Source organism: Pseudoliparis swirei, chromosome 24 (genome assembly GCF_029220125.1).
Source record: "Pseudoliparis swirei isolate HS2019 ecotype Mariana Trench chromosome 24, NWPU_hadal_v1, whole genome shotgun sequence".
NCBI lineage: Eukaryota > Metazoa > Chordata > Actinopteri > Perciformes > Liparidae > Pseudoliparis > Pseudoliparis swirei.
The window spans coordinates 21,924,703-21,936,400 of NC_079411.1; the positions used below are offsets into that span (position 1 = coordinate 21,924,703).

Sequence of the window (11,698 nt, forward strand, 5' to 3'; positions counted from 1 at the left end):
CGCACAGTTACACGTTTCACCCACTAGTCACTGAAACAATCATGTTTTGTCTCCATCCCTCTCGAGTCTCTTCTCAATTAGATTCCTCTCCCAAAAATGCATGTGCCTTCGGTCATAAGGGATGCATGTGTTTTCGTCCCTTCCCTGGAGGGACGTTGTGATTGGCTGTTGAGGAAACGGTCCAATTTTAGAAGCTTTCTGTCAGAAGGATAAGTGACTAATGATTGTGGACTTCACTACAGATCCAAACTTCTGCTCTTGCTTTCTATTGATCTTAATATTAACACGGTATTAACAAATTCAGGAATGAAAGATGAAAATAATCTTTTTTCGGTAGTAAAAATACCCGTAACATCATTTAAAAGTACTCCATTACAAAGTCCTGCATTAAATATCCTTATGTAATAGTTTACATGTCTTATCAGATGAATGTATAAATCAAAATCAGGTTTAAAAGAAAATTATTTCTACTCTAGTCATATGTCCACTGACTTATCTTTTCTTACTCGTGACATTATTGGATTGTTTCATCCGTCAGTAACATCTTAGTGTAGAAGGTTCTAGAGTTGACATTTGAACCAATTTATTTACTCTTTGGTAGTTTCGCACAGTGGTACTCAAACTAAGGGGTCGGACCCCTCCAAAGGATCACCAGATACACCTGAGGGCTCTAGAGATAATTATTGGGAGAATAGAGAAGATTGAGCCTCAAATGTTAATTTTACTGAAACACTTTGAGAAGTTATCCAGAGGAATCGTGTTTTTGTAGAACTGCCATCAACTTAAATGAGACGTAACTCTCTGCATGCATGCTTTGTATTTTATAATATTCCAATAGTTTTTTATGAAAATGTAATCTGAAATACGGCAGTAATAACCTCAATGGTTTGTTTAAGTGCCGTGCTTTCCACCGATGGGTGCTGCCAGCTTAGAAACTAAATACCAGTGTGTTCAGAGCCGTTACCTTTGGGTATGTTATGAGATTGCGGCGAATTGGAAGTCTAGATATTTGGGCCCCGTTGGTATACGCTCCCGGCTGCTACATTTTGGATTAACAGATGCCACTTTGTGTTGCGGGGAGATTGGCCTGTTGCTCTATTCAGGCAGCACACAGGTGCATAATGGCGAAGGAAAAAATGATGGAAGAAAAGTGATGGTTTGTGAAGAGCTGTGTCCTCATTATAATTGAACAATTTGTAGCTGTTGTAGGATTAGTTTATTTCCCTTGAACCAATACATATACGCCAGTGTCCCTTGATTAAATTGCGGCGTGCTCTTAGTGCACTCGGGCTGTTTATTTGTGCGTGCGATGGTTTTCCCTCAGCCACCGAAGTGTCTCGGTAATCCCCCTTTTATTTGTAAAAAGGTTATTCTCTGCTGCATGCTCCTATATCTCTGTCCATAAAGATTAGCCATTCCTGGAAAGACTTCCATTTGCCTCTCATTATTACTCTTCTGTTACCTTTCGCCGGTCAGGCAGCTATGAGCACCTCTCCTCCGCCTACGGTGAAGAGGATGTCCTCTGTGTCAATCATCTTAACACCGGCCCAGGGTCTAAGAGGGCAGTTCAATGGCAGGTAATCCAGAGCCGAAGGTTTTGCGTCTGTGTGTGTGTGTGTGTGTGTGTGTGTGTGTGTGTGCATGCTCCAGCCCAGCATGGGGTTTCTTACCACAGTTATAAACCAGATGATACCTGTCTTCTCCATTCCATCAATGTAATCGCTGACCTTTGCAAGAACACGACTGTTTCCATATCGTATCGGAGCCGGGGGGGAGTGTCACAAATCAAGATGAGCGAATAGATTGAAGGGCTTTTTCTTTGTTTTTCTAATCCCCTCGATAATGAAAAGGAAAGCTATCGGGGAACGAGGTGTTAGTGGGAGGTCAGTCGTGCATTGACCTCTTTTTCACTGTGCACCACTGTATTGCACTGTGTGTGTACGTGTGTGTGTGTGTGTGTGTGTGTGTGTGTGTGTGTGTGTGTGTGTGTGTGTGTGTGTGTGTGTGTGTGTGTGTGTGTGTGTGTGTGTGTGTGTGTGTGTGTGTGTGTGTGTGTGTGTGAGACCAATGCACAGCTAGGATCTCCCGGCTGATACAGTATCAGCATGGTGCAGCTGTCTGGTGAAGCGGTTGCAGGAAGAGGAAGCTCTAGCAGTTACCACACAGCGAGTGAATCTGCAGTGTAGCTTCCCTCCTGCTGGGAACGCAGCTTCGCTCTACTGGTAGTTATCTGTGAGCCTGTCGTCGTGTTCACATATTTAACGTAAAAGCAGCAATGCATGTTGTACATTTACGGAATGTAAAGAACTGGCTACTCACTTTACGTGCTGTTGTTTTGCAAATAAAACGCTTGGAATGTAAAATCCTCAAATTCCTTTTTCAAAGCTTAAAATGAACATCGCTGTTGAATACATATAGATTAAAAAATCAAATATTTACAATAATGGAGCATAAAATGGAAGTATTTGGCTTACAAATACTCAAAAGTACCTCAAAATGTTCCCAAATGCAGCGCTTGAGTAAATTGTACTTCCCACCTCTGCCTCGGTGTTGACGTATCTAGAGTGTTTCAGTGGTTGAGCTTCAATGAAGGCCGAGATGCAGTGGTGGATTAAGTACTCAGATATTTTACTTTCGTAAATGTAGCAATACCACAGTGTATAAATACTATGTTAAAAGCAATAGCTCTGCAGCTGGAGGTGCTCAATATGCAGAATGCTCCATTTCAGAATAATACAAGTTACTAGTGTACGAGTTCCTGATGCATCACTTTAAAGCTGCTAAATGTGATATTCAGAGCATTAATATACCAGCAAACAACTCTTATCCATGTGGCTATATATCGTGGAGTAATGTCTACCTGAGCATAGAATGAAATCACTCTGTTTTGTTTCTTCTCTGTGCTTTGTTGACATGTAGCTTGGCCGGTCGCGTGTGCTTTTAGTGCATGTTCATTTATTTGTGGCGCCCCACTGGTTCGCTCAGGGCCGCCGCTCTGCACCGCGCTCCTATGGCGATTACAGCTCATAAAGCCGTCCTTCAGGTTAACACTATAGCTCTGTCTTTTGAACTGTGTTTGCTTTGTTCGCTCCGTTAGCGCTATAAGCACCGTTAGCGCTATAAGCACCGTTAGCGCTATAAGCACCGTTAGCGCTATAAGCACCGTTAGCGCTATAAGCACCGTTAGCTGCGAGCTGCCTGCTCAGCCGTCGCCATGTTGAGAGCCATATAGAGGCAATCAAAATACCCAAATCTCGTGAGGAGCGCCTTTTGATATTGTGGTGAACTTGGGGTTAATTCCAACTTCCGCTGAGTAGCTTAATCTATAATAATACTGACTATATATTTATATTTACCTTCAGCAGCCTGGCATAGATTGACTTTGAACAAGTTGGCCTGTGAATGCCCGAGTGGAGATATCAGTCATTGGAATATATCGGCGATTTTTCATGAACTGAGTGGTATTATCCAGAAATAGGCTGCTAATATTGGTTGAGTGCTTTCTTGTCTCAGTATTGAAAGTCATTAGTTCCTCAGAAATGGAAATGGAGTATTGATAAACTACTACTTGGTCCTAATTGTTTTGGTTTGGTTTTAAATTGTACTGTAATTTGAGGATGGATAGCTCGTGATTTATGATAGAGTTTAATGGCTTTCAGTTAGCTTCTAGAATAAAAACAGATTAGAAAAGGGGGCTCAGGTAGAGCCAAGACACAACTGCCAAATAAATAAAAAAAATAAGTTAGTATTCCTAAACACCTATGAAAAACACATTGAGTCGTACTGTTACATGTACATTATAAATGTAAGTTAAAGGGATATGTTGAAAAAATTATACTGATATTTTTGATACTGCTATATCATGTCCTTTTAGAGGAAGTACAACGATATGAATCTACATGTCACTTCGATGGTTCCCATAATGTTTATCCTCAAGCCAATACAGTTATATTTTTACTGTGTAAGCTATAGCGTATCTCTATTTATGCACATGTTTTTTAAATGTTTGCTTTCTAATAGCATGAAGCCCAATTTTCTATGCTGGCAATCATCAAAAATAAATAATGGGTGAAGATGCAATCCACATTTGTTTCTTTACTCTGGTGTCACATTTAACATTCAAAATTGATAAATGTACTGAAGCTGATGGTAGTCTAATCAATAATAATGACATCATGTTTCCTTTAAAACCCCACCACTCCCTTGTTGAAGCCGGGCAGGCTTCTTCAAATGTCAGCTCTAAGTTTATAAATATGCACAGAGGGGGGGCTGTCGTGTCACACTTTCACCCGGACTGTTATCACAACAGTCCATCACACACAGTAGTAGTGTCTCGTGTCTCTTTAAATGCGGGTTGCGTTGATCCTTCATGAATGAAACCATGTGATCCAAACATCATTTGACGTCTGGCGCCTCCGACCATAGATTAAAACAAGGGAGGAAGGAGTGGATATATGTAGACCTGCGAAAAGGCGTGAGCGGAAAAAACATTTCTCCAACTGTCTCTCCACACCGGGTCGACCGACCATCGGCGAACCGCCGACCTCCGCGGGCGAAAGTCGCTGGTTTGACTTCTGGTGAGTCAGCTTTTGTCGAAATCAAACATTCAAATTCCTTTTTTTTAAATTAAGTGCTGAATATAGACGTGTTGTTTTGCTGAGTGTGCACGCGCGGGCACCGCGCCGCTGTTGACGCCGCGCTGGTTTCGCCGCTTGTCCCGGCGTGCACCGCCGCCGCCGTTTAAAGGGCAGCAGCCCGGTAGTGCTGAATCTTCACGGTCCAGTCGTCGTCCAGACCCTGCACGTGCTGTTCCGAGAGACCCGGTCGGTCCGAGGGGAGTGACACGCGCCGACCGACCGACCGACCGGCGTTGTTCCTACTAGCACAGACAAAGAGTGTGCGCGTCGCGTGCGGCTGTCAAGCTTAAAACGAAGAAGAAGAAGAAGCCATGTGTCGGAATTAGAGACCGAGCTGGGGGCGGGGGAGAGATGGGGGGGGAGTCCGAGAGCAGGTCGGCTTTCTGAGCCGTTAGTATGGTCGAGGACTCCCTTGTTGTGTGGCTCTAGACGGCGAGACGTTCAGAAAGCTGACGGCGGGAAGAGAAGCTGAACGTAACTTAGCACAACGGGACCGACACTCAACACCAGCGGCTTCTCCGAAGACTGTCCCTCTCCTCGGGGTGCTGAAGCGGCAGCGGCGGACACGCTGGAGCCTCCCGCTGTCGCTTCACCGGCCGACTCGTCTGTTGCTTCTTCGCAGGTAAGACGAGCTGCTCGTTAAGTGTGCTGGGGAGGTTTTTATTTTTTATTTTTAATGAATTGGTCTTCGTCCGCGCGCTGCTTCGCTCGCGGAGTTGGCGGAGTGACATTATAAGTAGAAATGTTTCGCGAATAAAAGCCGGGGGGGGAAACATTAAACAACTCCGGGCTGACGTTGAGGTGTTTGTATTCAGCTGTCAACCGTCCAGCGGGCAGAGACTCCCGGTATGCCGGGAGAGCGCGAGCGACTCCAGCGCGAGCGGCTGTTTTGACATTTTGCTTTGTTGTCAGCCCGCTGTTCGTCCGACAGGCCTTCTGCTCCTCGAACATAACATGAGGGGGCTGTTCGTGTTTACATGTTTAAGCTACGTGACTCGGTTAAACACACGGGAGCGGTCTCTTTTCCCCGGTGAGCCCGCCGGGTTGTAGGTACGGCTGGTGCTCACCGGGGCAAAAAGATGCTGATTCATCACAACGGCGATATGATTTCTCAACGTTCGCGCGAGCCGAGCGGAGGCACGAGGGAGCCATGGCAACATGGCACCGGCGGCGGGCGGGCGGACAAAGGTCTGACGCGAGGGAAGGAAGAGCTCCATGTTGGAGGCTCTGGCTCGGGGCCCGTCAAAATGGCATTAGTGCTAAATGTGTTAAAAAAAATATTTATCAGAGAGGTTTGGTTATTCAGCGGGATCAAGTGGATTTCCAGTACAAGTGGATTTCAAGTAAATCGGGAGACTGTGCACACATATCGTATACTGATAGTATTTAGTTGATTAACCTGTTTTTCACTTTGCGGCATGTTTAGAGTCACTGTAGCTGATACTTGCTTTTCATATCTTGCAGTGACCTCTCTCACCCTTTGTCTGAAAGTAAATACAATATGTGCCTAGTGTGCTCAGTATTAAATGTATTCTGGCAACAACAGATGAAAGCTGGAGGGGGGGGGGGGGAGGCATTTCCATGTCAGTTAATATTGAGTATTGACTGCTCATGAACTTGTGACTTGTACAAAAAAAAACCAAGCAAGCAGCTCATTGAACTCTAATGCTCTGCAACAGAATATCCTCTGATTGATCTCTTGTAGATGGTCCATTATCTGCTGCCTCGCGGCAACCTATGAGCATTATCTATGAACAGTTCCAGTCCGGTTTTCGCCCCCGTCACAGCACAGAAACAGCCCTCATCAAAATCTCAAATGACCTCCTCATGGCAGCGGACTCTGGACTATTATCAATCCTCATCCTCCTCGATCTGAGCGCCGCCTTCGACACCATCTCCCACTCCATCCTCCTTGATCGACTAGCCTCCATTGGAATTTCAGACACACCCCTTTCATGGTTTCACTCATATCTCTCTGGCCGTACTCAGTTCATTCAGTTAAAATCATTCACATCACATCCCTCCCCCCTCTCCTCCGGTGTTCCCCAGGGCTCTGTCCTTGGTCCTATCCTGTTTATCATCTACCTCCTCCCACTTGGACTCATTTTCCGCAAACATAACATTCAATTCCACTGTTACGCGGACGACACCCAACTCTATGTTTCCTCCAAACCCTCTTCCACGTTCCGCCCCCTCCTCTGTGCCTGTTTACAGGAAATCAAAGACTGGTTCACCTCAAACTTCCTCAAATTGAACAGCAATAAAACCGAGGTTGTCCTCATTGGCTCCAAGTCCACTCTCACCAAGCATCCCAGTTTCACCCTTACAATAGACAACTCCTCGGTCTCCCCCTCCCCTCAGGCTAAGAGTCTGGGCGTCGTCCTCGACTGCACACTGTCATTCCACACTCACATCAACACCACCATCCGGTCTGCCTACTTCCACCTCCGAAATATCAACCGCCTCCGCCCTTCACTCACACCCAACAGCACCGCAATCCTGGTCCACTCTCTTGTCACCTCCCGCTTGGATTATTGCAATTCCCTCCTCTTTGGTCTCCCCCAGAAACTCCTCCATAAGCTCCAACTGGTCCAGAACGCTGCTGCCCGCATCATCACCAAAACCCCTTCGATCTGTCACATCGCCCCTGTTCTACAACAACTCCACTGGCTTCCCATCAAACACCGCATTGACTTTAAGATCCTGCTCCATGCATTCAAGGCCATCCACAACCTCGCCCCTCCATACCTGTCTCACCTCCTCCAAATCAACATCCCCACCCGGTCTCTCAGGTCTGCTTCCTCCATCAACCTGACTGTCCCCCCAGCTCGTTTGTCCACCATGGGGTCACGAGCCTTCAGCCGCTCTGCCCCTCACCTATGGTACTCCCTCCCCCCTGACATCAGAAACATTGACTCTATCACTTTATTCAAAACTCACCTCAAAACTCACCTTTTCAGGCAGGCCTATGGCTGACCTGTTCCCCTCTTGGTTGCTCTGCTGCAGACTGTTCTGCTTTTTAACTGTTTTGCTTTTTAACTGTTCTGCTTTTTAATTGTGTCCATTTTTAAATATGTTGTACGGCGACCTTGAGTGCCTTGAAAGGCGCCTTATAAAATGAATGTATTATTATTATTATTATTATTAAACACCGAAGAGTAATAGGAAAGCTCTGTGGACTTAAGAAAAACAGAAACTTTACCCCCTAATGACTCCATATCAGCAGCTTTAGTTGGAGTCAGCGCTCTGCCGAGTGTATCAAAAGTATGTAGTAAGCAAGTTGGTAAGTACTGTAATAGAGGGTCATAATGATGAAACAGTTGTATCAGTATTGGAGAGAAGAACCCCCCCCCCCCTCTTACTGTCTTTCTCTCTCTCACACACACACACACACACATTTACCCCATTTCCTTTCCTCACTGTGTGTACACACACATACACACACAACCTAGGGGCTAAACTTTTTATACTCGGTATCAGTATTTAATCAGTGCTTGAAGTGCATTTCTCTGTCAAGTACTTTCCCCCATCCTTCCCTGGTGTTCTCGGTAATTGAACGCTGACCAATGCTTATGTGTGCAACTTTGCTGATGGTGGCGAAGCGGCAAGGCGCGCGGAGCAAGGGGGGGGGGGGGATGAAGGAAGAGGGAGGAAGAATGAGAGATGGGATTTGCGGAGAGATTGAGAACAAGGACCTTTTTGTCTTCAAGGCATTCCCCTGAAAATGCTGAGGCGAAGCAAATGCGCTCTCGCTCGACAGATGGCGTTTTCACTTGTTACTTACCACAGCTAGTTTCTTTGCCTGACTGTGTGTGTGTGTGTGTGTGTGTGCAGGAGATGTGAAACACCTATAATATGCTAAGATCTAGTTGCTATAGGGGCTGAGTGTGAGAGCATAGTAAGCACCAAGGTTAAACAAAGTGTGTGTGTGTGTGTGTGTCTCTCTCTGTGTGTCTCTGTGTGTGTGTGTGTGTCTCTCTCTGTGTCTCTGTGTGTGTGTCTGTGTGTGTGTGTCTCTCTCTGTGTGTCTGTGTGTGTGTCTCTCTCTCTCTGTGTGTCTCTGTGTCTGTGTGTGTGTGTGTGTGTGTGTCTCTCTCTCTCTCTCTCTCTCTCTCTGTGTGTTCCTATAGCTACACTATACTATCAGTTGGTCATGCAGCATTGTTGCACTTGGCGTGGATTCCTTTTAACGACGTCTGACCTAAAGCTTCTCTCTTCAGAGGAAGTCAAGTCTAACACGTGTTAACCTGACTGTTTTACCATCGAGTTGAATGTGTGTTTATTTGTGTGGGAGTGCTCTTACAAACTTGTTTGTTTCTCTGCATAAACAGGGGTCAAGTTGACGTAACGCGGTGTAAAACCTCCTCTCGGTGTGCGAGGAAGGAAGGATGCGGGACAGCATCTTCTGAGCTTTTTATACCACTGAGAGGAAGACTTGCACACATGTTGAGAGCTGGAATTATTAGTTGATTAATCAATTGGGGAATTAATCCGCAACCTTTTTTAAATCTCTTTCCTTTCACATTTATGGTACTCTTCTTAGTAAACAGAACATATTTGGTTTACAGACTGCTGGTAAGACCAGAATGTGAGCTTGTGATTGAAGAAATTGCGATGGACACGTTTCACTATTTTATTCTTCTGTTGTTTAAAAAGTAATCAATTTAATAACTGATGAAAAATTATTTTTAGTATTGTCTTAAAAACTTTGTCTGGTTTGTGTTGTTATTTTTGGCTACAATTAATTATCATTTTCATTATTGATTAATCTGATGATATTGGTTTTGATTAATTAATATATTTGTTGTCTATGAAACATCAAAAGTTTTAAAAAAGCAGACAAGTTTACAAAAATGTGTGACAGAATAGCTGAAAAAAACGTCTCTGAGAAGGAATCCTAGACTGTTTAGTATTGTTTTCGTGACTTGCTTTAAAAAATATGATTATCGGCCTATATTGCGGATTATATTTTATTTAAATGCGCTTTGCGTTTATAATCAATAATATGTTTCAGCTAGTTTAATTAGAAGTTTACAAGGAACAAACATGCATTATAATACAAAAACCTTTTACTCCTGTGAAGATATTAATGTTGTCCTTTGGCCAGTTTTGGGCATCGTTACTAAATCATTCGGCTGCCGATAATGTACATTACTGAGAGGCCTACATTTAGTTTGACAACTTACTTTAAAGAATATGAAAGTGTTTTTCTGTTGTCAACCAAACAAGGTAAACATCTAAACTGCATCAGTGTTGTATTTTGTCTGGACAAAGAGCAGCTGAAAAAAACTGGAGATAGATCGCCTTTATTACCGGGCTATCGTACTCTATTGCATTAGATTGCACAGGTGTTCACATGTGTGTGTGTGTGTGGGGGGGGGGAGAGGTCAATCGTTTCTCAGTACTGCCTGCATGTTATGAGCTTGTTTACGACTGGGAGTCTTGTTATTTTTGCAAATTTCTGAGAGTGGGAGAGAAGTAACAAGAGGAAAGTTAACGCAGGAATAAAAGACGGAATGGGAGAGTGGGCGAGAGAGAGAGAGAGAGAAAAGGAAGCAATGGGGCAGATCAATAGTTGAGTGTTTTTCTCCACAGTAATGATGAAATATGGTGTAAGCAGATCTTGTGCATAATCATTGCTGTGCTCTACTGTTTTTCCAGCTTCTGTGTGAGTGTGCTGTGCATCCTTGTGTTATTTTGGCTTTGTGTGTGGGTTAAATGTACCTTCCCTCTCCACAAGTGTTTTCACTCCTCATTTACTCCCTTGAGGACCGAAAAATGTACGAAACCAAGATAAATCCCATTGCAACGCACACGAGAAGTCGAAAGGATTCGGGCGTGGAAAACATGTTTGAGTTTAGTTTAAGTGGCTCGAATTCCTGATCCAACTGGTCCTAAAATGTATTGAAACCACAAAATTACAAAACTGCTTTTCTGTATCAACGATCCCTCTGTGATCAGCACTTTTTAAAGTTACGTTTTCATGTTTTCCTTCAGAGGACTTTGGGGTTTAATCTTTCGGGCTCCAGTTAGAGGAGACTACTCGTTTCCACACACACACACACACACACACACACACACACACACACACACACAAATAGACACGTTCACTCGGAGCAATGGTTTTGTTTTGCATGCAGCGCTGAGATATTGAGAAGGTAGCCGTGGCGATGCGAGGCCCTAGTAACAGGAGGATCCGTACACCAGCGGTTGTCTACCAGTTGCATCATCTCTATGCGCCAAATTGCCGCATTTTCTAACTGCAGTGTGACGATCCCAGAATTGTGGTTTGAATTTTGTAACCTTTTAAATATATATATATGTATATATATATATACATACACACACCGGGTGGATCAATGCCACAGAGTAAAGAGAGGGAACACGGATGTGTGTGTTCCTTCACCTGTGGCATTCCATTGTTCTTCTCCACATATTCTAATTTCACATCGAAGCCTCGTTTGGAAAGTTTGCATCTGATCGTGTTGTGAAACTAAAAAAGGTTGCATCTTTAAAACGGCTCTAAATCACCCTCAAAGTAACTGGATGTAACTGGCATGGGGCATTGGGTTCACTCTTCCACCATTTAAAATTCTTCTAGTATTGTCGACTAAAGTTTCTCTTGTATCTCTGTTTGACCTTTTGTAGAAAAAGGGGAATAGACCGGCAACGGTTATTTTTTGTTGTCGATTAATCTGCCAAATTTGGGTTTATTTAACTGATTTTAACTTAGGCGTTTAGTCTATGAAATGTCAAAAAATACATTATTATTAATATATATTCATCAATAGTTCTTCAAGTGTCTCGTCTGGTCCAACCAGCAGTTCACAACTCAAATATGTAAAGAAACAAAATCATGTATGAGTAGCATGGAGCCAGTAAATGGCTGTCCAATTTTTAGAAAGAATGACTTGAATTGGACGTCAATTTCTGTTTCTGTTGACCAACAAATTGATAAATTCTTCGATCTTTTCATCTCTTAAGCTGGAAGATAAAAATGAGAATTTTTGAATCCAAGTTTCATTTGGTTTTCTAATACTGGAAACCTTGCAATATATTAT

At 43.8% G+C, this 11,698-nt stretch overlaps 1 protein-coding gene across 2 annotated transcripts in view; it reads left to right on the top strand.

Annotated features, from left to right (window-relative positions):
• The first annotated feature begins 4,432 nt into the window (after nt 1-4,432).
• mafgb (v-maf avian musculoaponeurotic fibrosarcoma oncogene homolog Gb) overlaps nt 4,433-11,698 on the top strand; it is a 19,941-nt gene continuing 12,675 nt past the window's right edge. Inside the window, exon 1 of one of the 2 annotated variants that reach the window (XM_056408997.1) lies at nt 4,433-4,577. The gene's annotated coding sequence lies outside the window, so the exon portion shown is untranslated. Of the gene's footprint in view, nt 4,578-5,039; nt 5,260-11,698 lie in introns of those variants that run through there. The other variant, XM_056408996.1, reaches the window with a different exon arrangement.